The sequence below is a fragment of the Ambystoma mexicanum genome, chromosome 4q (genome assembly GCF_040938575.1).
Source record: "Ambystoma mexicanum isolate Mex_15411 chromosome 4q, UKY_AmexF1_1, whole genome shotgun sequence".
Classification (NCBI taxonomy): Eukaryota; Metazoa; Chordata; class Amphibia; order Caudata; family Ambystomatidae; genus Ambystoma; species Ambystoma mexicanum.
The window spans coordinates 1,181,327,188-1,181,353,373 of NC_090928.1; the positions used below are offsets into that span (position 1 = coordinate 1,181,327,188).

At 45.2% G+C, this 26,186-nt stretch overlaps 1 long non-coding RNA gene across 4 annotated transcripts in view; it reads right to left on the reverse strand.

Moving 5' to 3' along the window:
* Positions 1–26,186, reverse strand: part of LOC138468269 (uncharacterized) — a 177,325-nt gene that overhangs the window by 137,141 nt on the left and 13,998 nt on the right. The window lies entirely within an intron of this gene.

The window sequence follows — 26,186 nt, forward strand, 5'->3', positions numbered from 1 at the left end:
CTGTCTTCTTCATGTTTTGCTTTGCGGGATGATAGGGATGGCTCAGTGGAGTGGATATGTTACTATATGTTACTTTAAATTATTGTTGCATTTTACCACAGGATTCCATGTGACATCATAGACAATATCCAAGTCTCTCCCAGTATTTTCTGGAAAGGGTGTGCTTGCCATCTTAGGGGGTAATTCATAGAATTCGGCGCACAAGTGGCGCACGCAGCTCGCGCACAGTGTGTGCGTGCGGCAGTCTGCGCCAGCCGCATGCGCCAAAACCCATTTCAGCGCACAGAGTATTCATGGATTTCAACATCCATAACCAGCCGTGGCGCAGAGTGGCACAGTGACCCTGCAGCAGCACCAGTTACGCCCCCAACCCCACCCTGTGGGCCATGAACAGTGCATGATGAATTGCCATTTGGGGATCCTGTACATGCGTCAATAGTTTATTTTTTACCTTAGTCCTTTTCATGTGGTGCTGAAGGTGTATCCCCAACACAATGGCTGCTCACTGTGCTGTGTGCTGAGAAGTGTGTAGCAGGAGAGGCACACAGCACACGGGTTGGGGAGTAGTGATGTTGCCTTGCCAAATGTGCATGTGAACAGGCATTCAGTACTGTGTTGAAGCTACCACTGGTGCATGACTTGGTATGTGTGGGAGGTTGTTGGTCAGTCATTTCATCTGATTCGATATCAGGCGTCATTGTCTCGGGCCACTTTCCATTTATCACATGTCACTACGTATCTTATTGGTCATGTGTTGGGCTTTTGCTATAGCATGCCATGTCATGGTGTGGCAGACAAGGGTGATGTGGGTTGGGAGGGTTTGGGTGACATACCAGGGATTGTCATGGCCTGTTTTGCGGGGGTGTGTGATACACACCTTGCATGTGTTCCTTTTGGTCACACAGGATTGGTTGGGTTTAAGTAGCTAGGGATGCACACAATGTAGCACTTCCATGGCAACATTCTCACGGTGGTAAGGTTGTGACAGTTGACTGTCTCTTTGTCATCATCGATTGTCACCTGGTATGTGCCAGGCCTGTGTGCACTCCGCAGGGGTGGGAGTTTAGGTGAAAAATGTGGCCACAAGCTTGGTCCGAGCTGCCTCGCCACGTGCCTTATCCCCTCCCATGGGCAGCGCTTGTGCCTGTGGTTGGGGATGTGGGGGCACCACCATGTCCACCGGTACACCCTGCTGTGTTGCAACATTGTGCAGGACACATGCTGCCACAATGATCCTGCACACTGCTGGGGGTGCATATAGTAGCTGCCCGCCAGAGCGGTCAAGGGAGCGGAAGCGTGACTTGAGCACTCCGAATGTGCGCTCCACTATGCCCCTGGTTGTAATATGGGCAGCGTTGTATCTTACCTGGGGTGGTGTGGTGGGGTTCCGGATTGGCGTCATCATGTGGTTGCTCAGAGGGTAGGCACTGTCCCCTGGGGAGGTGATAATGGTTGTGAATATTAGGGTTTGTGTATTTGTCTGTCTGTGACATGCATGCATGTGCACAGCCATTTGTACTCGCCTAGGAGCCATGTGTCGCCATGCTGGCCAGCTTCCAGTGCCCGGCTCAGGGCGGATATTCTGTATATGAAACTGTCATGTGTAGAGCCAGGGTAGTTTGCATAGACAGAGGTGATGATTCCCTTTGCATCGCATACGACCTGCACGTTGATGGAATGCCAGTGCTTGTGGTTTCGATAGATGTGCTCAGTGGCCCTAGGTGGAGGTAGAGCCACATGGGTGCAATCTATGGCACCGAGCACTTTGGGGAAGTGTGCCGCCCTGTAAAAGTCCTGGACCACGGCCTGCCTTTCTGCGGGTGTTCTGGGCATGTATATGTGCATGCGGACTGAGGGGCGCGCAGTCATGATTGCCAACACCTGGTGTAGGCAGCGTGACTGCGTGGCCTGTGAGACCCCACCCACTATGGCAGTTGTCCGCTGAAATGACCCAGTGGCCAAAAAATGCAGGACATTGAGCACCTTCTCCAAGGGGCTAAATGCTTGGGAGCAAAGGGTGGGGGATATAAGGTCATCCTCCCACTCCCTGACCAGGTCTAGGATTATACGAGGTGGAAACCTATACCTGCCACAGACCTGGTCGTCAGGCATCCCAAAAAGGCTAGTCCGGGGGGAAAAAATGCAGGCACTGGCTATTCTCCTCCTCCTGCGGTGTCCCACGGTCAGTGATGCGACAAATGGGGCATTCATCGTAGCTGTATATACTTGTTTGTTATTTGCGCACATTTTTATACTGTGGGCGGTGACGCTTCCGCCTGCCTTCGTGTGGCGGACGTGTTGACGCCTGTGCGCGTCTTTGAGCGTGTGCAGGTTTCTCATATTCGAGTCCATGAATACGTGTTGTACGCGTGCGTGTGGGTGTTCCATGTATTTCCCTGCAGTACTTCCCCAGTTACGCCTTCTTTTTCACACGTTGTTCCCCTTTCCGCGTGTTACGCCCCGTGTCCCGCGCCCTTTTTGGTGTGTGCGCCGACGTTGTGCGCTTTCCCTGTGCGCGTCACGCACGGCGTTCGGGATGTTTCAATGACATATGTGCCCGTGTGCACCACGCATGGATTTGGCGCACATCCTGAGGGAAACACGCACAGGGCCTTCCATGAATCGCACGTGTGCGCGTGCACCTGCTTTGTCACGCTTGCGCCAGCTTGCGCCAAGATTTTCAGCGCACATTGGTTCCATGAATCGGCCCGTTAGTCTTCTCTTCCAGTATCAAGTGCAGCAGTAGTGTTTATGGTTCTAATCTTCAAAGTCTCATGAAGATGCGTGTTTGTGATCTGTGTCTCGAAATGTCTCCCAATATTTGCTTCAGCGGAAGGGTTCATTATTCTAATCTCTAAATCCCTCACCATTTCTGCTGGAACAAGAGTGTGTATGGTCCAGATCTCTGAATCCATCCCTGTATCTGATGGAACAGTAGTGTGTATGGTCTTGATCTTTGAATCCCTCCTTATATTCGACGGAACAGGAGTGTGTATTGTCTTGATCTCTGAATCCCTCCCTGTATCTAATGGAACAGGAGTATTTATGGTCTTGATCTCTCAATCGTTCCCGAATTTTCTGGAATAGGAGTGTTTGTGAATACTTCAAGCCCTGGGCCCAACAGGTGGACCTAAAAGAGACCCAAACCATTGTATTCCAGAATAAAGCAAACAACAACAGCAATACTAGGGAGGATAGCTCAGCGGCAACGTGCTCACCGTGGAAGCAAGACGACACAATGTCACGCAGCTTCGAACCCAGGGTCCGCGCTTAGAAACTTCTGGGTATTAAGCATGTTATAAATAACCTATCATATGTTATCATATCATAACACATTCAAACGGTTCCTTAATAGCACAGAATTTCAGCCCATTACAGACTACACTTAACTGCATCTCAGAATAGGTGCACCTGGGATTTAAAACTGACAATAAAAAACACTTTAAGAAAAATCCCTCTGTGCATTCTACACCGTCAAGAATCAACTGCAATCCACCTGCAAGATTTTTTTAACACTATTAACCCTATCCGACTTTACAGGAGTGAGATGCAGGATCCAACACAAGAAACAAGCATTGACAATGCCAATGGTTTTGACCTTTTTATAGGCATGGGAAAGGCACTGCTTTACTGATAATAACTGCCTATTGATGGTAGCAGCTGCAAAGTGGTGCGGGTACCTGGGCATATAATAGCAGTGGCTGGAAAAAGCATGATACTTATAAACAAGCCAAAACTGTTGGATTTGCCAATGCTTGTTTTAACAGGACTTCAGTGAAGGACACGCACAATGCTTATAAATTGAGTGACTAAACGCAGATCTGGTTAAGACATTTGTATTACACCGGTAGCTTGTTTACAGCTCCAATTAAGTCAATAACTCTCAGAAGGCTACTTTAAAAAAAACTGGCAGGCACTTTGAGAGCAAAGTTTTATGGCAAACCTTGATAAAGCTTGCTCAAACAAGTCGCCGGAGGATGTGTTTTGGGTGGAGAGGGACAAGAAAGGGGTGGAAATGGCCATGGGGCTTAGCATGGCCATCGGCAGTCCATTATGGATTGATAAATAACCAAACAACACTTACGAGCTTTGTATCTTGCCTCAAATGTCATTTCTCCCAGGCTGTAGATTTCGCTTATCGGTGGCACCTTAGCACTACCTAATAGCCACAACTAATGAGTACAGCAATTAGGACACATCTCCCACAGTAATTCTGCACTTCCAGCTCTGCAACATGGTACTTTGTGTGAATAGAAACTGCCAAAACGATGGGTGCAGAGAACTAGGGAGATTCCCCCAGCTGCTCCACATCCCAACACGCATGTGTACATTCTGGTGCTGTATCAGGAGAAGTAACCTAAACTACCGAGCACTGCAAGAACAAATCGCACAACCCTTGAAACGATCCCTTCATCAATATATTGCAGAATGTTGGTGATGGAGCAACAGTGCCCCACAGTCTGACGCATTGGAAACATAACACGAGGAGAAACTGACCAAGGACTTAGAACAGGCCCTAGAGAAGCAATACTCAATGCAATGGAGTGCAGAACATGGACTGCACAAGTGGGAAGGGTACAGGCAAGGACTTAGAACAGGCCCTCGAGAAGCAATACTCAATGCACTGGAGTGCAGAACAAGGACTGCACAGGTGGGAAGGGCACATGCCAATGACTTAGAACAGGCCCTCGAGAAGCAATACTCAATGCACTGGAGTGCAGAACAAGGACTGCACAGATGGGAAGGGTATAGGCCAAGGACTTAGAACAGGCCCTAGTCAAGCAATACTCAAGGCACTGGAGTGGAGGACAAGGACTGTACAGGTGGGAAGGGTACGGGCCAAGGACTTAGACCAGACCCTCGAGAAGCAATACTCAATGCAATGGAGTGCAGAACAAGGACTGCACAAGTGGGAAGGGTACAGGCAAGGACTTAGAACAGGCCCTCGAGAAGCAATACTCAATGCACTGGAGTGCAGAACAAGGACTGCACAAGTGGGAAGGGTACAGGGCAAGGACTTAGAACAGGCCCTCGAGAAGCAATACTCAATGCACTGGAGTGCAGAACAAGGACTGCACAAGTGGGAAGGGTACAGGCCAAGGACTTAGAACAGGCCCTAGACAAGCAATATTCAATGCACTGGAGCGCAGAACAAGGACTGCACAGGTGGGAAGGGTACGGGCCAAAGACTTAGAACAAGCCCTAGAGAAGAAATACTCAATGCACTGGAGCGCAGAACAAGGACTGCACAGATGGGAAGGGTACGGGCCAATGACTTAGAACAGGCCCTAGTCAAGCAAAACTCAATGCACTGGCGTGCAGAACAAGGATTGCACAGGTGGAAAGGGTACAGGCCTAGGCCTTAGAACAGGGCTTCAAGAAGCAATACTCAATGCACTGGAGTGCAGAACAAGGACTGCACAGGTGGGAAGGGTACAGGCCAGGGACTTAGAACAGGCCCTAGACAAGCAATACTCAATACACTGGAGTGCAGAACAAGGACTGAACAGGTGGGAAGAGTACATGCCAAGGACTTAGAACAGGGCCTCAAGAAGCAATACTCAATGCACTGGAGTGCAGAACAAGGACTGCACAGGTGGGAAGGGTACAGGCTAGGGACTTAGAACATGCCCTAGACAAGCAATACTTAATGCACTGGAGTACAGAACAAGGACTGCACAGGTGGGAAGGGTACAGGCCAAGGACTTAGAACAGGCCCTAGACAAGCAATACTCAATGCACTGGAGTGCAGAACAAGGACTGCACAGGTGGGAAGGGTACTGGCCAAGGACTTAGAACATGCCCTAGAGAAGCAATACTCAATACACTGGAGTGCAGAACAAAGACTGAACAGGTGGGAAGAGTACAGGCCAAGGACTTAGAACAGGACCTCAAGAAGCAATACTCAATGCACTGGAGTGCAGAACAAGGACTGCACAGGTGGGAAGGGTACAGGCCAAGGACTTAGCACATGCCCTAGAGAAACAATACTCAATGCACTGGAGTGCAGTACAAGGACTGCACAGGTGGGAAGGGTACAGGCCAAGGACTTAGAACAGGCCTTCGAGAAGCAATACTCAATGCACTGGAGGGCAGAACAAGGACTGCACAAGTGGGAAGGGCACAGGCCATTGGCACAAAACTTCAAACTTGCAGATTACTTAATATTTGAGAAAACTAAATAAATGCACAGGCAAACACGAACTAAATGCAAACTAAGCGGCCACAATCTGGAAACAGAAACTGGCCCACACAGCTCAAAAAGCAGCTCAGGGAGGGTCGACTCTGTCACCAATAGGAAGCGGAAAAGGAGAGATCCTTTCTCGTGCACTGTTCTGCACACACAGCGATTTCCCCGCATTTCCCGAGAATACGGACATCTTTTCAAGTAAAACTGGACAGTAACAGCTCTGCTTCATCCATGGAGAAACACCAGCATTTTTTAATGTATTTTTTATTTATTTTTTATTTATTTATTTATTTTATTGTGTTTTGGATCAAAAGTGATCCTTTCACAGACATTTACACTAGAGCAATAGATATGCATGACTTAATTTTCAAAATGCATATTAGGAAATACATAGTATAAAAAGAAAAAGAACTGAATAGGGTATAGTAAGAATACATATATATATATAAAAAAAGCGAAAACAAATTTAAAAAAGGCATAGCATTTCCATTCTCTAAAACGTCGAAAAAATGTCAGTCTACCCATCAATGAAATGCATTCATAAAACACCCGCATTAGCAGAGAGAACACCAACATGTGTACAAGCAATCCACTGCAGAAGACCAGGTGCATTAAGCAATGTGAACGACTGGAAAAGGCTGAAAAGGAAAATGATCACCATTCAAGAGTGTATAACATGTATGTATCCCATGTATTTACTTCGGCAATACTTCTTTAACTTGTCTTGCCAAAGAATTGCCATGTCTCGTATTATGGTCGCTGGGTCTGAATCACTAGCGGTGTTTGCTGCAGCAGGGGAGTTTATGGTTCTAACCCCCACATTTCTCATGGTATCTGCTATCCAACTATCTTCTGGAACGGGAGTGTTTATAATCCTGATCTCTCAGTCTGATGCACGTGGGTTTTTTGGGTACTAATCTCGCGTGAGCTGCTGGCAGGTGAGTACGTCATCTGTTGCGACGCAAGCTGAGCCCGCATCAGAGAGAGTAGTGCTACTGTGAAGTGTTTTCTGCTGCCATTCACTCCCAGCATCTACTGCTTGGTCGCACTCCCCGCTTGCCTCTGCAGCCCGGCCGCCTGGTGCCAGACAGTGGCAGGCACTGCGATGGACGGCTCTGCTTCGAGGGCCACTGATGATGACGCCACCAGTCTATCTTTAAGAAACGAGGCACAGTGACCGCGAACAGAGAGTGGCTCGCCAATGATGGAAGAACGCTGCATATTTCTGAGAGCAGGTTCCGTTCCAGCGAAGAAATTAAGTGGTTGAAAGGCAGAGCAATAAAAGAGGCATGTGTGCCAGGGGGCAGTGGGGAGCTTTAGTTGCAAGAAACATTCAAGGCAATGGGCCCCGGCTGCTCCACGCAGATAGGCATCCTGCATTCGTCACTCATAGATCAGTAGCAGCTCTGCAGACATTTTGGGATATGATAGGTTATTTATAACGCACTTAATACCCAGAGGTTTCTAAGCGCAGGCCCGGACATTTGAAGATCATTGTATGCTCGCTGACGTCTAAATGCCAGTCTAATGCCCTGCACTGAACTCGGTAGTTAATGAAGTGTGACCAGGGTAATTGGCCATTGCCGCTACTCGCGCGTCAGCGGTCTCACCTATGTATGTTAGGGGGCACTTGGAAAGGTTGTGGTGTAACCCAGCGAAAGAGTCCATTAGAAATCCCCAAAGCACCTTGCATCGCGGTACACCCTCTTTCAGCTCTGATTTTTCAGCGTGGCCTCTTCGCCTCAGCGGCCGTTTGGGCATAGCCATTTTGGCGCAGAAGCCTTTCTGGCGCCGTCGATTTGGTGCGAGGGACGTGTGGACCTTACTGACTTTGCAGGCACACCCTAACGCCCTCATGCCAATTCAAAAGCATCATCCCATGCTAACATTCGTCGCTGCAAGGGACACTGGCTTGGGTACCACGAGGCACTGTGTCAATGCCGCTTCACTGAGCTTTATGTGGGGCTTTGTGCTGTCACTGAAAACATGAGGTGTGGTGGGCCCTGAAACCAGGCAATATCCTTAGCTAAGATCCACAAAAGGGGTAAAGGGCACAGCAAGCAGAATCTTGGGGTCTTTGAAGTCAGATGGATTTCGTACGCAATTTCACCCGTAGAGATGTTGTTGCGACACTGAAATAACCCATAGTTGGCAGCAAGAGGGGAGCTGGGTGGGGCCTCCAGATTTTACTTTTGTTGACCCACGCTCACATGGGTGTAATTTTAGGGGGGGACAGGGGTGTTTGTCCCCCCAACTTTCATGGCACCCTATTTTGTCCCCATTCATTTGGCGGGGGCACCTTTTCTTCAGATGTCATGTCCCCCCCCCAACATTTTCAGCAAAGTTACTCCACTGCCCGCTCACCCAACTGGCCTTATTACGTGTTTGCTCCAAGTATTTTTGGGGGAAATGGAGCGTGCTAAGTGATATGGTGGAAGGCGGCTGTGTCCTGCTGATAAACAGCCAATGAGATCCAATCTGCAATTCGGCTGTGACTTTCCCAGGATTGGCCGTATTGACTGGTGCTGGAGCCGGTTTCTCGTAACATTGTAATACGTTCCAGAATGAGGTGTGAGATAGCACTGGAATTCCGAGTGGCATACTCTTAAAACAATACTTATGGACTTTCTGCATAGCGCCTGCCAGAAACAGAAAAGTCCATTGGCAGTTCAATGTTAGGCGCTATTAAACCTGCATCTCATTTCAATGGTTATGTCCTTAAAGTGCTATTGTTTGTCTGAGGAAAGTGAAACATTACATGATAGACTGTGCATTACATTACAGCAAAGCAATTGTTTTGGCAGCGATGACAGAGCTGCTGCGTCCTTAATCATGTCCACCCCTCAGCCTGTCACTTGGGATTTGTTCTGAGGCTATGTGACTTTCCCAGAGTCCTATTGGAAACTGGCTCCTGGGTGTTTGACTTTACCAGGCCAGCACAAAACACATTTGGCGCGGCTGCCGAGGGTTCCCGTCCCGCTCCAGTGCTTGAAAGACTTTTGCCACCAAAAAGCAGAGAGAGATGACTATTTTCAGCATTTTAACAACTTTGATTTAAAACTCTAAGGGGTAATTTTGGATGTGGCCAGGGAGCTGCAAGCTGAAGTGAAACCATGCATACGCAGTTTACACATACGCTATCACCGTTCTTTCATGCGGGGTGAATTTAAATATTTGTATGGTGGAGTGGGTGCAAGAATCGAAATCGACAATGCTGTTACTAATCCTAAAAAACACAATTTGAAAAAGTTGGACACACACAGATTCGGCCATCAATTTAGTGGATAACGGCTGCCATGGAGTTAACTGTTCTCTCTTTTATAGATGGTCCATACAGTGGTGCATGCCACGGTTCGCGGCCGGGCAAATTCTTCAAATTAATATACATTTATGGTCACCCAATGCACAAACATACTATGAATGGAATGGCTGTAATGTTTTAATGTATTAAAAGCAAATGAAAGCCATTTAATCCCTCCTTGGCCCTACCTCTTGCAGTGCTCTGTGACAAAAGCACGGGTCGGGGGCATCTTTGGAGTGCCAAATGATTTCATCTTGGCCTGCCCCCATTTACCGTTAAATTGCTTTATTTAGGTTTAGCAAGGTGAGAATTGCTCTCCTGTTAAACACATACTGGTTATTTCTTGTATGTGATGGGTTGGAGAGGAGACCTGTGCTTTTGTACCAGCAGGATACAAAAACATCACTCTATAAGAAAGAGGGTGCTGTATTAGCAGTTCATTCTGTGGGCCTGACGAGAAATCTGTTGCAAAACTGATATTTTAGTTTGCCACACAGAGAAGATGTGGCAATTGTGACCGGAAAATACATTTTTTTAGAAGAGGGGTCACTTTTCCTAACCATGTTGGTTTGTAGTGTATAATTTCCTCTGCAAATCGCAACCCAGGTACAGAATGAGAGAACAGATAGAAGACAAATGCTTGAGTAAAGCATCATTCACCACCTGAACAAGAGGAGTCTTCTTGGCTGAGCTGCAGTTTCCCAATCTGGACCTGAAGGAGATGTTCAGTTTTCAGCCCTGGAAACGCTACTTCTTGGTCCTATTTCCTACTGGACCTACTTGCATGCCCCTCGAGGAGAGCTGCTGCCTGCTGACCTTGCCACTCGCCCCAGAGCAGGGATGGCGTCATAGCCTGCTGCATGATTGTATCAGGAAGTGATAAAAACAATGTATTTATTTGAATATGCTTACTTTTAATTTAAACTTTGTCTAAATGTTGGCAAAGCAAAATATCTTAAAAAGTGTGAGATTTATTCAGTAAATTGAAAGGAAATGTGTTCTGAGATGTGTTCCCCATTATGGACCACCTTTAATTATAAAGCATGAAGCAGGTACAACATTTGCCCAAATGTGCTTTGGCAATAAACATGATAGAACTGACCAGGGAGATAATAGTACTAAGCATTTGCAAACAACAACACCAGCTAACACAAGCCCCTAGCCACTACACACACGAACATGTGTATACACCAACCCACTGCACATCCACATCGCCCTGCACTGCCCATACACCTTACCCCATGGCACAACTGCACCACCTAGCACTGTGTATATACACCTCCCCACTGCACACTCCACTGCCAAGCACAGATCATACACACCCCCCCATTGCATCGCACACCCACACTGCTCTACACTCACACCATCCACTGCAATGGACATATGCAAACAGCCCCAACACGGCACTACATTTGCATCATCCACACAATGAATGAATGTCTCGGGCGGAGAGCTCAGGGGCAACAGGCTTGCTTCGGAGGCAAGAAGACACAGAGCACCACAGGTTTGATCCCCGGGTCCCGCTTAGAAACCTCTGGGTATTAAGTGCATTATAAATAACCTATCATATCATATCATATGTACACCGCCCCAAACCTGCTTTTCACACACTTCCTCCCACCATGTACTTACACCATTCCCAAATGGCAAGCAGTCTTACAGCCCCAAAACTACTCACTGTCGCCAACACTGACATACAGGTTCTTTCACTGCACACATGCTCACACACTGCCTACAGTATTGTACTGTACACACAAATCATTGTCACCACCACACACATTGTCCCCAGCACTTAATTGTAGTGTACAAGGACACACTATCCCCAGCACTGTGCACACACTGCCCCAGCATTGATTGCACACAACATATTGCTTCAACATGGCCTCAGCACGTACACACACACACACACACACACACACACACACACACACAGCCAGGGTACTGCACTAACATCACTTACCCCCTAAGGCGCTGTGCACACACCACCCTCATGACTGCACCGTGCACACACACAACAACGTTCCAGCAGTGCACTCCACACATATCGCCCTGCAGCTCACTGTACCCCAGCTCAACACATATTCATCCCACTGCACCACACACACACACACACACACCTACAGGTTGTGTCTTTGAAGACTAACAGACATACTGAGGTCTTGGATTACTGTGCTGGTGGTCATAATGGTATCTTGCTTTATTGTGATAAATACAAATAATGGAATTTGGCATCACTGTGCTAAATTGGCACATTTAATTCCACCATGGCTTTTGATAACTTGGTATCTGGCCTTTCTGTGCAAACTGGGCATAATGGAAACATTGGTATCAATATGTGGCAGAAGTTCTCTCTCTTCTTACATATATGTATAATGGAAGCTGCCATTGGTGTCCAAGTTTGAGTGTAATGGAATCTTTCACTGCTGTTCTATCTAGACATCAGGGAACCTGGCACTGCCTCCTAATTGGAATCATGGTGATTAGCACTGTTATACTAATTGTGCATAACCTTGACAATGGTGTGGGTACTTGGGTATGAATGGTAATGGTGCAAGAACCTAGTTTATTGAAAGCAGTACATGGTAATGGTATGCATACTTTTAATTTCGATTAGAAAACCTTGAAATGGTGAGTGTCAAGGCTGTTGATAACATTACTTGGTGTAGGTTAGCGAGTTATGGTGCATGGTGAGAGTACCAGAGCACATCACGATAATACCTGGCAAGCTGTGCTACTCTCTGGGGTCATGATGGAAATCGCTGGTAATTAGCATTAGTGCCGAGTTATGATGAGAATGCCTATAGAATGCTTAAAGATGAGCCAAAACTGTTGGCTTCATCAATACCTGTTCTAAGTGGTGTCTAGTGTGTTAGAGCAGGCATGGTCAAAGGCAAATGAGTAATTTGATCTGATAACCTTTATTGTGCACATTATAAAAAATGGGGTTCTTATATTGCACTTCATGTCGGAGTCCAGCCACCAAGCACAGGACTAGGTTTTGAACCTGTGTTGCTCAGCGTTGTCTTCCTTTCAAAACAGCGAGCTGCCCCATAGCTATCTTCCCGACCTTAGTTTCTGCGACTCCTCTCCCTCTCTCGAATGCTCCTCCGCTCAGATCCTCTTCTTTTACCACAACTCTCACTCTAATTTGTTAACAACTCTCCCCAATACTCCCTTCTTTCACTCTCTCCCAACCCCCTTCCATTCCCTTCCATTCAACTCTTCCACCAACCAGTGAGAGGCTCTGAAATTATTGTTAAATACCCAGAAATCAAATATTTCCTTCTTTCTGGACAATTAACAACTTTATCCAGCATCTACAAGTATTCTTCAGTCTCAGAACTGGTAGAAATATTTTGGAGGGATCCTTCTCATTGAAAGAGCTTACTTTGCACAGGTGAAGCCACTGCAAATCCTCTTACCTGTTGCAGCTTTGTGCCGCAAGGCGGATAGAAGCTTCAGTGCTTTGTAACGACTGAAACCCTTGCTACATTCAACAATGTCTCAGAAAAGACTGGCACATGTTGCTGTGTGCAATATACATGAGGATGACATGGATCTGGAAGAAATATGAGCAATAGCAAAATAAGTTGGCATGCATACTGAATGCCGCAAAACACATAATGTTCATGATCTTCACTGACAATGAAATAATTGCCCCTTTTTACTATGTGGCTATTCTTTCAAAGAGAGATGGTGAATGAGAAGGAAAACAGCAGTCATGGAGATGGGGCTGATCGGTCTATATGCAATTATAGGTTTATCCTAATTGTCATATTGAATGTATTTTATATAATTGTATTTCTGATTTATGCCCTTGTAAATGAACCAGTGTGTGTTATGCAGCAAGGTTTTCTGGGGCCTGGGACTGCTCTACCTCTAACTTTCTCTTCTAAAACATTTTCCTTCTCGGCTCTCTGCTCACCCAGCTCCAACTCTGTGAGGGTCAGACAATTCTCAAAGCAGAGAGTTGGGGGCAGATCTATCCCCTCAGCTGGGGCCACCGTCTGGAAAAGCCTCCCTGCCTCTCTCAAACTTGAGCAGAACCACCTCTGGTTCCGGAAGCAACTCAAGACCTTCCTTTTCGCTTCTGCTTTCTCTCTTCTTCTCCCCTGCTGATGCACCTGACTGCTCCGTGCACCGGTCACCTGGTCACCCTCTGAACTCGGGCCCAGGCTCCTGCATGTCCAGTTGCCCTCGCTCTGCCTCCGGGATACCCAGGACTTAAGGTCTGTATCTGCAACCCTACAGTCCCTTCTCGCTGCACTTATGAGCCACCCGCTGTCTGCACTTGTGAGTTAACTGAACTTCCCCCTTCCACTCGCCATGGCACTTCTCCCCTTCCCTCTTGCTCGCACTTGCACAATCTGAATGACACAAGGCCTAGTAAAATCGTTATGTTGTCTTCCCTTTGTTTCCCCGTCCTTGTCTTGTTGCGCCTAGAAACACTCGTGTACAGACGCATTATAAATGCCACATCATATCATATCATATCACATGTATTTTTATTACAGGAAACCTGGATGGTCGACTGCTATTCCCTGGATGGATACCAGAAGTTACAGAGGAAAGCTAAAAGACCTACCACAGGTAGGCCCTCTGGGGGCTCCTTATTGGTGCAGAATACCATCTACCTATGAACGAATTGTAGCCTAAGAGGTAGAATCCCTATATAATGGCAGCAACTATCACCTTGACAATGACCAATAAGATAGAACAAGTTATTTTCCTCAATGTGTACAATCCGCCAGGACAAACATGTTTGGACTCTATAATAATAACATTAGAATGACTCATTGCTGAATGGTTATTTGAGTGACCAGGTGCTCCTTACATAATTGCAGGTGACTTTAATTGTCAGTTGCTTCATGGGGGCAGTAATGGTAATGTGTCACCAGTGTCTGACACACGGCGGAATTAATATGGAGTCAAGGCGATGGAATGCTCTGTGAAAGAATCAATCTGTAGGGAGGGCCCCTGCATGACTTTTCTGCTATACAAGACCTGGTACAATTTACAAAGACACCAGATGATTTTAGCACTTGGACCAATAGTAAAATGACCTCTTGGATAGATTATACCCTGCCATCTGGAGCCTTTTTGAAAATATTATGGACTTCCAGTTAGTTCACATTGAGCTTTGCGACCATGGGATCTTTCAATTTCAAATGACTGAGGATGACTAACACGTTTTTGATAATTTGACGGGTTATATGCATGTCATCAGCTGGGAACCGGGTGATATAGCTTGAGAAAAAGTCGCCTGTTTTTAATAACTGTGTTTGCTGGTAAAATGGCTGGAAGTATCCCTGTCATTAATGAAATAAGAGACTTTGAATGTTTAATAAAGAGGGTCATGCAAATGATCGACATAGCACAGGGAAAACATAACTATCGGAGGTTAATTGGCCAAAGAATTAACTATATGGCCCTTATTGAAAGTTAAAAGAAGATGGCCATGAAATAAATAATACGTCTATAGGATTGGACTAAGAATTATGAACATTTCAGTAATTTAAGATCCCATATTGACGTGGATAAGGCTACCCATCGATATCTCAAAGCTCAGGGATACCTGATACTATGCTCTAGCATAGCAGCAAGGAATTTACGTTTGAAATTAAGACTGAATCAATTACCTGTTTGGGTCAATCTTGGATCCCGGTACAAGATACCTCGTCGGGCACGGACATGTCGGATTTGCAAGAGCAGTGCACATCTGGAGACGACTCAACATCTATTTAGTGAATGTGCGTCACTGGGCCCAGACATTATGACTACATTTGGTAGTGAGACTATCCAAACAGATGCATTCTGGACTTATTGGCTAAACACCGATAATATGATAATGCACCTTGCTTTATTTAGACTCTGGGGAATAATAAGTAAACTGTTTCCAAAGCACCATAGCAATGAGTCAGCGTAATGCACCTGTTTAGGCTGATGGGTAGAAAGTTCAACATCCTTAGCCTGATAATGAGTTTAAATGTGTTTTAATTGACTAGATTACGGACTAGCTTTTAAAAGTATTTATTGTTTAAAGGATTTTGTATCATTTTGTATCATGCATTCTACACCCTGTACTCTGCATACGATTCCAAAGAGTGTATATTCTCATGGTATTTTAAATTAATATGCTGAATGTTTTAATTTCAACTTTTAATAATGTGTATTATGCATTTTATACCCTGTTCCCTGAACAAGATCTCTAAGACTATATTCTCTTGGTATGTCAAATCAATATGGTGAATGTCTTAATTTTAACCTTGATAATAATGTCTATGATGAAATGTATATGTTGTCATTGATTGTGATTTGCTGTTAACTTAATTGTGTTTTGTAGAAGTTTTATAACTAATTATGAATAAATAAAAAAATAAATAAAACAAATGAAACAAGTGTCTATCTCTACCCCAGAGAAAAGGAGTAAGACTGTTAGCTTAAAATTGGATTCGGGCCCACAAAGGTTCCCTGGTATCTGCACAATGGCAGGTTATGTTTCAGATCTTCAGAACATTCTGGTCTCTGATAAAACAGTATTCCTCGCCATCTCTGTTAAAATGATAAATGAACCATGTCTCGGAGGATACCTGGATGGAATATGTCTATATGGGAACCCAGTGTTTTAGAAGCATTGATGCCGGGAGACAACATCGGGTTGGCAGCCATCTTAAAGTTCTCAGCGGAGGATGTAGAGTATACAATAAACAAGCGAAAAATGTCAAGGGCGCCAGACGCTGATGGTTTGGCTAATGCCACCATTAAGAGAGATCCGAGATCTACATAACTGGGCTATTGTCCTATATAAGGTACTATCTCTGGTTGTCGCAATGGGTGAGATACCTGTGAGTTGGAGAAAGTCAGTGATTATCCCGGTTTTTAAGAATGGATTAAGGGAAAGACCAGATAACTACCAACTTTTAGCAACAGTTGATACTGTGGGAAAAACATTCTCCTCGTTACTCCTTGACAGCCTTAATCTTTGTATTACGGAACTAAGGATTCTCAGCAATCAGCAGATAGGCTTTCGGAAAGGGGTGGGAACCTTAGTAAAGCTATGGACTCTTATGTTGCTGATATGCAAGACACTGCAGGATAGGTGTAATAATAAAGAAATAGGTCAGGGTCGAATATACACGGGATATTATGTCCCATCATCCAAGAGAGAGCAAGTGTGGGGTCTGTGTAGAAGGATTGTAAACATCTTTCATTCCTAATGTTCGTATAATAAAGAAAAAGAAAATGAAGAATGCGATGCTTTTAATAATTGACCATAACATGTGTGTAATTCCCATATTTGTTTATATGTGGTGGTGTTCATATGTTATCTGTTCTGCCGGGCATTCGTTCCATATATATGTGTATGGTGGCAGGAATGTGGCAATATTTAATAAATGGGGGTTTGTACATTAAACTTTCAGAGATGGCCTTTCTTCTGTCTTTTCTGTTACCCTAGTGTCCCCTGTGGGGTTTCACGAAATGTCGGATATTTGTATAGTCTCGTGGCAGGGGAGACTGGGTGATCTCTGTGGAGATATTTGTCACACCGACCGCATACCCCACTCTGGGGACAGCGAATAGTATGGCCCTGTCTTGAGAGGGAGCCCATGGTTTTTCCAGGGAGTGATCTGAGGGGACAGGCTGGGGAGTGTGACTGAAACCTTCATCCCTTCCCATTTTAAACTCTGGCAAACCTTTCCGGCCTGTATAATGGTTTTCTCCCTCTCAGGGAGCTGTGACCGCAGAGTGAAGCCATCCGAGAGCTAAGCACACAGAAAGAGTGGATGCCATCTCAGGGTCAATAGCTCCATTTAACGAGAGGCCTGCTTTAGGTTTACCTTAGCTTGTGTGGACGGAAGTGCCATCCCCATTTGTAGGGGATGTGAGTCTGTATTGGGATACTGAGAAGTAAAGCACTGCTGAAGGATCCGAGAGTAGCAGAGGCAGAGGAAATAGTCACTCACATGCGTGTTGGCGTGTGTTAGGAGAAAGAGGAAGGCAGCCACTTTAATTTTCACAGTTAACTCACAAGTGTAGCCAGCGGGTGGCTCATAAGTGCAGAGAGAAGGCACTTTAGGGTTGCAGATACAGACCCTTAAGTGCTGGAAAGCCTAAAGGCAGTGCAGAGGCAACTGAACATGCAGTAGCCTGGACCCGAGTTCAGAGGGTGACCAGGTGACCAGTGTGCGGAGCAGTCAGGTGCATCAGCAGGGGAGAGGATGCGAGAAAGCAGAAGCGAAAAGGAAGGTCTTGAGTTGCTTCCGAAACCAGGGGTGGTTCTGCTCAATTTTGGGAGAGGCAGGGAGGCTGTTCCAGAGGGAGGCCCCAGCAAAGGAGATAGATCTGCCCCATCTCTCTGCTTGGAGAAGCGTCTGACCCTCAGAGAGTTGGAGGTGGATGAGGGGAGAGCCCGAGAAGGAAGATATTCTGGAAGAGAAAGTTGGAGGTAGAGTGGTCCCAGGCCCCAGAAAGCCTTCTAGACGATAGAGAGGGTATTGAACTTGATCCTTGCAGCCACTGGGAGCCAGTGAAGAGATTTCAATGCTGGAGAGCTATGTTCCCTGGGCTTGAGGCCAAAGATAAGTCTTGCAGTCCTGCCTACTTCATTCACTAACGTCCGACCGATGAAACGTGTGTCAGCCTTTGCCTTTGCCTCCACCTTCATCCCACCTCACCCCCACCTCTGACTCTACCACTGACTCTGCTCTCAGCAACCTCCATTTGTCCATTACCAATACTCTTGAAATTGTTGCCCCAGTCAGGAAGACCCGCCTGAAACCCACCTCTAACCGTAACACCTGGTACGACTCTCATCTTGAGGCCCTGGAACGAAAGTGCAGAGCGACCGAACATAAGTGGCAAACCTATGACTCATCCTCTGACAAACTGGCCTGCCACCTGCTCCAAAGGCAATACAGAATCTCCATCCATGCCAAGAAAAGAGGCCACATACAGGCACAGATTTCTGGTACATCCAACAACACGGCTTAACTTTTCAGGATCTTCAGGGAACTAGCCAACCCTTCTGCAGTCTCCTCCTCCCCTTCCCAGGCTTTCGGCAATGCACTGGCCACTTTTCCAGAAAAACACAGGACATCCTGAACACCCTTGCTACTCACCCTCCAAACCCTTCCCACTCCCCCTTGCCTCTCTTGGCCCCTCACCCTCCTCCTTCTTCCCTCTCCTCCCTCTCCCCTGTCACACCTGAAGAAGTTACCAGAGTTGTCTGCTCCATGAAGGTCGCTTCTAAACAGGTTACCCCTTGCTCATCCAGAACTTTCAAGGACAACATTGGCTCTCTTGCCCCCGCACTCGCTGATTTCTGTAATCATTCTTTTGGATATTCCCCTCCTCCCTCAAGCATTCCCTTGTGCGTCCCCTCCTGATAAAACCTTTAGCAGACCCTACATGTCCAGCCATCTACTGCCCTATTTCCTTCATCCCCTACCTGGGGAAAATGCTGGAGAAGCTGGCCTTGCCCCAGCTCAACTTGCACACCAAACTTGTTGGTGGTCTCCACGGCCATCAATCTGGATTCCGAGCATCCAGAGGCACCTTTCAAGAACTGTTCAGAATCTCTTGACTCCAACTCCACAGCTGTACTCGTCCTACTCAATCTCTCCTCTGCCTTTGACCTGGTCAACCATTCCATACTCATAGAAAGGCTCCACAATACCCTTGGTATCTCGGACCAGGCACTGGAATGGCTGACATCCTTCCTTACTGACTGCGCATCCCAAGTCATCCTGGGCTCCTTCTCCTCTCCTACTTCCTTCTCCACCTGTGGTGTCTTCCAGGACTCTGTCCTCTCTGCTTGGCTCTTTAACATCGACCTTGCTCTGCCTGATTGCCACATCTCCTCTTCTTCCCCCAACTTCCAGTGTTATGCTGATGACACACAACTCTTTTTTAAAAATTCCAGCTTACCCTTTTGCACCTTCCATCATCCCTGACTGCCTATCTGCCAATGATCTCTGCCTCAATGCCTGTAAAACTGAGATATTTCCCATTTGGACCCCTGTTCCCTCTTTCTTCCCCTCACTCTGGCCTTCCTCCATGGGCTCTCCCCCTGCTCATTCCTTTGAAGTCAGAAACCTTGGAGTCATCGTCCACTCCTCTCACTTCTTCCTCCCTCACACTCAGGGCATTGGCAAGAAGTCCCACTTCCAGCTCTTCCTTCTCAAAGGAACTCTTTTTTTAAAATTTTATTTTAATTTTTTTTTATTGCGATACAACCAAATTTTGGTTTTTCATAAAACATTACTCAAATCTACAAATCAAGATCCATACATAAAGTTACAAAACATTAAAATGTAAGTACAAACAAATAAAAAAATCACATTTCTCAAATCATACTTTTCCTGGTAACTGAAATATGTCAGAAGGATCGATAGTTCTCTAGCAATATTTCGGCAGAAGGACCCCAGTCTGTTGTAATACTCTTGTAACATTAATTGACCAGCAATCATTCTTTCCCAAAACATCTCAGAAGATAAGCGATCTATTGAAACAGTAAAGGGCCCTAGATATTTTTCTCTGGCATAGCATGTCCCCCCACAGAACCTTAGCAGATGCTCGATTGTCTGATTTTTTGATTTTTCCAATCTGGGCAAAGAGTTGTTGATCTCTCCTCACAACCCCATTGAACAGGAACTGATCGCGTATGGACCAGATTTAATCAGACTCTGAGGAAGTTATGTCTCACTTTGGTATCTGGGAATTTTAACAGATACCTTGGAAGATATCCAAGTTTCTTGTCATGCTTGGAAAGGGACACTGTTCCGGAATAGGACCTCATTTGGTCAATTGTCCTAATCCGATCTGTTGTAACTAATGACTTCTTTACCTTCATTGGATTTGCTGATAGTGTGTCTTCATCGCTACCGCAGCTAATGAGGATCTCCTGTACCAACCTCCTTAGGTCTCATAGCACCGATGAATGGTCCATTTGGAGATGCACCAGTATATCCTCATATAATGAGTTCCCAAGAGATTGGCAATCAATCTATAAAGAGTCATTTCCAATCCATTTGTGATTTCAGTGATCTTGAGACCAACTCGCACCTCAGGCCTACCATCGGGGTGCAATTTGGCAGGCCCAAGACCTTCTTCCAGATCTTGCCTTCGATTTTCTGCCAATCGAGGGTCCAAGCTGTGGGTTTTGCCTCTATGCCATACAGGAGAACTGGAATGATCTTTGCCATATAGAACCTCACCGCTGGCAGGAGAGAGAATTTACAAAATTGCCCAACGATCCTCTGCAATTGTGAAGTTAATTGATTGGTTTTTGCTATAAGCTCTGACAGGGTTTGATTTGTTCTGGGGGTGGCATATAATGTGTATCCTAGATAAACAATTTCCTCTACCACCCGGATGGGGTCTCCTCCCACCGTCCATTGGAACCTGCCTTCACCAATTCCCTTATCACCAAAGATCACTATTCTCGACTTTCCTGAGTTCACCTTTAAGTCGTTGATCTTCTTATAAGTGTCAAGAACATTTAGTAACTGTTGAAAGGCCACTGGTGTTTTGTGCATAAGAACAATGTCATCTGCGTACATGAGTAATTTAATGGCCCTGCAGCCGATTTTAACACTCCCCAGACCTGCAGAATCGACCTCCCATCCGAAATCAGCTAGGTAAAAATTAAAAAGAAAGGGAGCAACCATGCACCCCTGTCTTACCCCTCTACCGACAGGAATATGTTCTGAGAGGTGGCCTTCATTATTTAACCTAACTCTCAATGTGTTACTCTCATGGAGAGAGGCTAGGATACTGATTAAAGAAATCGGGGAACCCCTTATGGCGAGCTTTGACCATAATCGCTCTCTATTGACCAAGTCAAAGGCGCTTGACAAGTCAATAAAGGCACAATATAGCCTTGATGTTTTCCTCCCTTCTTTGTTGTTGCACAGGGTAGCCAATACTATGCCATTGAGGGAGGTGGAATGTCCCTTTCGAAACCCTGTCTGCTGTTTGGGTAGAATGTTATTAGATCTAGCCCATTTCGCCAGTTCTCTTATTATCAGGCTGGCTAAGATCTTACTTTCAACGTCTAATAATATGATGGGCCGATAATTTATTGGGTCCTTACGATCCCCCTTTTTTAAAATGGGTGTGATTATAGCTGACTTCTAGGATGATGGCATAGTTCTTTTCTCTATTATTCCCCAGAAAAGTATATATATAGGATACATGCCCACATTATTGGATTTCCCTTTAGGACTAGATAAGTCAGGCCGCTAGAGCCTGCAGCTCTCGATGAGGAAGATTTATTTATTAACTCAACAATACCCTCATCCGTGATATCCAAAGACCAGGACACCGTAGGGACACTTAGTGCCGGCTTCCTCTGAGGTTTCAAATATTTTTCCGTAAGGTAGGTCACCCAAATGGCCTCAGGCACGTAGTTTACCAGTATGTCATCCTGATCTTTGTCCGGGGAATTTACTGATGCCCAGAAGTTGCAAGAGTTGTTACTTATCAATACCCTGAGCATGGACTCCCCGTCTTTCTGCAGACGGCTCACATTTCGTTGTTTGGACCAATTTTTATAGATACACTTAATGCTCTTGATTTCCTTCGACAGCTGCTCCCTATCCGTGATTTCCCTCGTTGCTACGTTCACCAAACTACGCATCTCCCTCTTCTTTAGCCATGTCATCTCGTCAAATGTGTGTTTGTATACTAATGAACCATGGGTCGGCATGGGCTGAGGGCGATCAACTGCCCATAGGAAGTCATGGAAGGCACAAGGTTTGAAGTTCTCTTCTATGTCACTAAGTATAGGATCGTTTTGAAGCTGGGCCAGGGCTTCATTTAGTCGTATACCATCTTTCTTGTACTTTACTAAACGGTTTTTCTGGGCATTAACTGCTACTACTCCCTGCCATAGATCGATTTTTCTTTTTGAGGTTCCATTCTAGTGAGGCTTCTAGGCGCCTATGGTCACTGGAGCCACATTCCCCCACAAGGAAATGATCACTTTTCGTAAATAGACTGGAAGAAAGGAAAATATAGTTCAAAGTGGATTCTATGTCCACTTGTGACCATGTACTTGCTAGAGGGATGTCTCAATTGATGGACCCATTGACGATCTTCAGGTCCCAATCCCTGAAGAAAGACAAGCACTTCCTATCATTTGCACTTAGATCCTTAGATTTGTGTGGCGGCCCCCCCAAGCATTATGAGACACATTGGGAATTCAAGTATTGCTTAGCATCGCGCTCAGCTGTTTAATGTTATTGCTGCACTCTGATTTAAGACAGCCTAGAGCTCACCTGTAGCCTTTTTAGGTTCACCCTAAAGTATACTTGCACACTGTTTAGATTTTGCTTCCCTTTCTAACGCTTTGAGTGCAAGATTTGGCCACTGCTCATGGTCTGCCAGACTATACTCCTCTCCGGTGGACCCACGCGCAACTCATCGCATTTTCCCATAGACATAAAAAGGCTAGCACTAACTGCGATTGATCACTAAATCTGATTGCCTCGCTCATCATTTCCTGTTTAGCATTATCCCACCGGCATAAAAACTAAACTGCTAGCACCTAATGTGATCTTCCATTGAGTCTGATTGCCTTGGTTACCATCTCACGTAGTTAAACATTGTATACCTATGATTCATGACAGCGGCTCTTGTTCTGATTTTGTGCTCGCCCATCACTGCATGTATTCTCACAAGTATCCTGCCCCCTCTCACTTCATTAGCATTTGCTATCTTATGTATTACTGATTTACTCTGTATGTATTATGTGCACACTGCATTACTTTCACACAGCGCTTACTCACTCAGACATTACATTTGCCAGCTAACTGGATTAGGTCTCATCGCACATACCTGCCCCATGCCAATGCCACACCTCGCCCACCCTGCCTAACATAAACACTGTGCTCTATCTTTAACTAGTGCTGCCCACACCCAAGGCGGTCCCCAGATATGCCAGTTACACCCACGGGAGCCTGGTTTCCATCCGGCCATTCGCCCTGCAGCATTCGCATCCCGCAACATCCTTGCTTATTCTCTTCACATTGACAACGATACTTGCCAAACATAACCGAGACAATCTGCCTCTCAAAATACGTAGTCACGCCCCCCTGATCCATAGCCAACTATGGAAAGCTAAACCTGCAACACATCTCAAGAAATGGTTCACCTCGAACTGAAATCTCTACGCAAAGAAAAAAGAGATGCAGAATAATCTTGGAGAAAAAAACCCTCATCTTTAAATAAGGACAAATTCGTAATTGCCGCCACCTCCTACAAAACTGCCATCTTAGAAACCAAAAAAGAAAGCTGCAATAACAGAATCTCCAATGCTAAATCCAATACGAAGAAGCTCTTCACTATCTTGAAAGAACTGGAATCTCCAATACGAAGGAGCTCTTCACTATCTTGAAAGATATGGAATCTCCTATTACACCACCTGACACCTGCACGATCGACACCACATGGTGTTCCAACATTCAAAAGGCCCTACTTAACAAAATCACCTTACTCCAAACCAAAATTGAAGCAAAACCATCTAGCCTATTGACTTCTGCCAAATTCAGTACACCAAACAATATACAACCTGACCAGAACCCTAAGTCTGCCTACCACACGACTCCTAACACAGCCTTCACATTCACGCCTGTCACCTCTCACGAGGTTGAATCTATCATTAGAAGACTCAAACCTTACACGTGCCAAGGGAAAATATGCCCTGTGTTAAGGATTTCAATCAGGCACACACCCAGGTCTCGCCTAGCATGTAGTGCGCAATGAAATATTTATTTGTGTCTATAAGTTCAATATTCTGAATGATATACCACTCATATCACATCCGTCTCAAAATACCCCCCCAGGTCACACTGTACCAGGAATCAGGCTAGTTTGTAAAGGTAAATATTTATTTATTTAGTTAATATTCAAATCACACATACATTCTAATATATATATATATGGATATGGGGCAGCAATCACCAATTGGTGACAATACAATTCAAAAATAAGTACAGCAATTGAATTCACTTATAATAATGCAGAATGTAAAACACAGGAAAAAGAACAGTTTTGATTTGTGAACAGATAGCGTTTAGGTTAATATTTCCCCCTGCAAAGTTCTGTAAAGTACAAATGAGCAATCCTACCCAGATGTAATTAATCAGCAGGTATTCAGGAATGAAAGATAATGTCTAGAGTCTGAATGCAATCTTCCCTCCCCAAACAAGAGAGAAAACATTTTTTGGAATTTGACACTTTTAAAATGACAGTAGGCAAAAATGCTTAAATGGATAAAAATTCTTAGGAAAGCAACACTGAACAGGTCCTAACAAACATGAGCTACCAACGAAACAACAATATACACTTTAGATCAGGATGGGATTTAAGAAACACTTTGAATGGGAAAAGGGCACCTGTAAACTTTGGAAAACTGCAAATTTGCAGCAAAATATCACTATGCGATGCTTTATGAAAACACTGCTCCGCGATGGGGTTCTTGGTTGTGGATGTAGCTAAGGGTCTTAGGTATCAGTGAGAGTTGACATTCCGTTTCTATCTATAACATTTAAGAAGTTATGGAGGTTTTAGTGAGAGGTGTTTTTGCAAAATAGGCACAAAAATGAAAACAGAGATTTGGTTTAAAAATGACAGATTGGTTTTATTACACTATATTAATGACTATGAAACAAAGAATGCCATCCGGGAATCTCCACAGTTACGTGGCCAGTGCAACCCTTCACGTGCTGGATATTCTTTTTCTTTCTGGGATTTACTTTAGTTACTCAAAATCACTAATGACTTATGGTTTTGTAACACAGATGAGAGAAAATCAGCGCAAGAATGGTTCTGACAAGACTATGGTTCTGAAGTTAGAGATGGGATGGGTTGAGATTGGGATAAGACAATGCAAATATATTGGACTGTCAGGGTTCTGGTCACTGGATCGGGTCAGGTCTACCAGCAGCAGGGCACCTCTGTCGGGATTGGATCAGCAGTGCGGTTTCGGTCAATTTTGGACTGCACCTCAGCTGGATTTGGAATGGATTGGCCCTTCTGGTCACTGGACACGGTAGATAGCAGGATGCAACTTTCAGCAGGGAAGACTTAATGGTAGCAAGCCAGACTGAGTCAGAATTAAATCCCCTCAAGTTTGGGATGGTTGAATTTGGATCTAGCTAGAGAGAGTTCAGCAATGTTAAAGTCTGAATTCTGCAAAGAAGTCTTGAGTCAGCTGCAAGGTCAAGAGTTCTGGATAAAATGAAGAAGTCAGGAACAAAGCGCTGCGCGGGAATCTGGATGTGTTCAGGAAGCAGTGTCTTACGTGTGGTGAAGTTCCTATATTTATTTTACCAAGTGACATCACAAAGTTTATGGTGTGGGCAGAATTTCAAAATACCCCCCATGGCTGTGAGTGGCCACAGGCACTTGCTTTGTTCTGGATGGCAGTCAGAACAGAGCTGTCATCTTTATGATGAGATTTAGGAACTCCCACATTAATTTTGACCAAAACTTAACTTTTGCACAAATCTACATTTCTAAAATGATGTCTCCTAATACCATCGGACACATACACTGTATATTTGATTGGTTATATTCACATTCAATCCCCATCTCTGTGAGAGCCGTCTTTGTCATTCTATAGAATTTTATCAATTTTAATCATAACAGTCCGGACTCATAATTTCTAATTCAGTACATATCTGGGCGATT